This window comes from Schistocerca nitens, chromosome 3, assembly GCF_023898315.1.
Source record: "Schistocerca nitens isolate TAMUIC-IGC-003100 chromosome 3, iqSchNite1.1, whole genome shotgun sequence".
NCBI classification, from domain to species: Eukaryota; Metazoa; Arthropoda; class Insecta; order Orthoptera; family Acrididae; genus Schistocerca; species Schistocerca nitens.
In genome coordinates this window covers 52866615-52869141 of record NC_064616.1, presented here as the reverse complement: position 1 = coordinate 52869141, position 2527 = coordinate 52866615, and positions in this window count along the sequence as shown.

Sequence of the window (2527 nt, the reverse complement as noted above, 5' to 3'; positions counted from 1 at the left end):
TCTGGGAGGTTGTAGGGGACATCAAAACAAATATTTTTTCCTAATGTCATTTTTTCCTATGAGGAGTATTTAAACCGGTAGAGGAAAATTTTTCTGGCGGCAAATTAATTAAACCAACAAACACTTTTCCATTTTTTATGACCAAGAGAGAACACATTAACACAACCCAATTTATATTACAGTAGATTTTCAAAAATGCCTCCACTGACATGTAAACAGAGTTTACACCGTCGGATCATGTTCTGTCTGACACGGGAAAAAACCCCAGGAGTATCTTGAATTGTTCCTGCTGCTGCTACTATCCGGGCTACCAGATCCTCTTCTGATGCAACAGGAGTTATGTAAACAAGGTTGCGCATGTCTCCCCACACAACAAAGTCCAGAGGGTACATATCTGGGGATCGAGCAGGTCATGGTACAGAACCACCTCTGCCAATCCACGTTTTTGGGAACCGTCGGTCCAGGAATCGACACACACGACGACTGAAATGTGCTGGCGCCCCGTCATGTTGGATCCACATGCGTTGTCTTGTAGGGAGCGGGACGTCTTCCAGCAAGTCTGGAAATGCTCTGGTGAGAAAATTGTAATAGTGCCTGCCATTTAATGGCCTAGGTAGCAGATACGGCCCAATTAAACAGTCCCCAACAACACCGACCCACACATTAATGAAGAACCGCACTTGTTGATCAATCCGCTGTGCGGCTCGTCCGTTGTGGTGCGCTACGTAGTACGCACCAACCGCATCAGTGTACTCACTCCAGGAGCATCGCTCCATTAGTAAACAGAGGCAATGCACTACTACACTGGCGGACAGCAGTTACCTACAACTGAAGAGCGCAATACGCCCTCTAACAACTGAAGAGCGTAATACAGCCTCCACCGGTTTAAATAATCATCATAGGAAAAAATGACATTAGGAAAAAATATTTGTTTTGATGTCCCCTACAACCTCCCAGAGTTTGTCGGTTTAAATACTTTTCACCCTGTATTTAAAAAAAAATCCTGTTTTATTAGCATTTCTATGAGAACCGCGTGGCACAAATATCAGTATATAAAAATGTCGTGTGGCTAGGGCCTCCTGTCAGGTAGACCGTTCGCCGGGTGCAAGTCTTTCGATTTGACGCCACTTCGGCGACCTGCGCGTCGATGGGGATGAAATGATGATGATTAGGACAACACAACACCCAGTCCCTTAGCGGAGATAATCTCCGACCCAGGCGGGAATCGAACCCGGGCCCTGAGGATTGACATTGTGTCGCGCTGACCACTCAGCTACCGGCGGCGGACACAAGTACCAGTATTTACTTTTCATTGATTCTGTTACATTTTGTTTAGCTAGTAATTTCCTTTCGACTTGTATTTATTTATTTATTTATTTATTTATTGAAGTGGGGACCTAGAAACGACTGAAATGCTTCGTCCCGCCGTAGCCCTCGGTGGTTCAAAACCCAGCAGCAGGCCACAACAGTCCACCCACCCCACCGCCCCTTCTTGTCCAAACTATTTATCGTCCATGTTTCACTTCCGTACATGGCTACACTCCATACAAATACTTTCAGCAACGACTACCTGACATTTAATGTTAACAATTTTTTCTTCTTCAGAAACGCTTGCCTTGCCATAGCCAGTCTACATTTTATATCCTCTCTACTTCGACCATCATCAGTTATTTTGCTCCCCAAATAGCAAAACTGCTTAACTACTTTAAGTGTCTCATTTCCTAATCTAATTCCCTCAGCGACACCCGACATAATTCGACTACATTCCATTATCCTCGTTTTGCTTTTGTTGATGTTCATCTTATATCCTCCTTTCAAGACACTGTCCACTCCGTTCAACTGCTCTTCCACGTCCTTTGCTGTCTCTGACAGAATTACATTGTCATCGGCAAACTTCAAAGTTTTTATTTCTTCTCCATGGATTTTAATACCTACTCCGAATTTTTCTTTTGTTTCCTTTACTGCTTGCTCAATATACAGATTGAATAGCATCGGGGAAAGGCTACAACCCTTTCTCACTCCTGTTGAGTGGTACTTAAGTAAATAAATTAGTGAAATGAATATAAATGAAAAACTTGGTTTAGTTTAGAGAGTTACATACTGGCATTCAGCGGGAAGAACAGCAGAACAGAAGAGACAATGACCGTGAAGTCAGCAAGTTCCACATAAGCGGGCGCTGTCGATTCAGCCGTCAGGGCATCGCCCGACCGGCTCACTTGTTTCTCAGTTGTCGCATGTGAGCAAAGGCCCTCGCCTACATCCCAAGAGCCAATGACCGACGTTAAGAAGATTCTTCGAGAAGCTTTTCAACGTGACAGAAGAGGCAATGACCGGCTCACGTGTTTCTCAGTCGTCACATGTGATGAAAGGCCCTCGCCTACATTCCAAGAGCCAATGACCGACGTTAAGAAGATTCTTCGGGAAGCTTCTCAACGTGACAGAAGAGGCAATGATCGTGAAGTCGTTCTCCTCCAGTAAACTGAAGTGAATGAATACGCGAGGCGCAGTGGGCCCGACAAACGGAGAC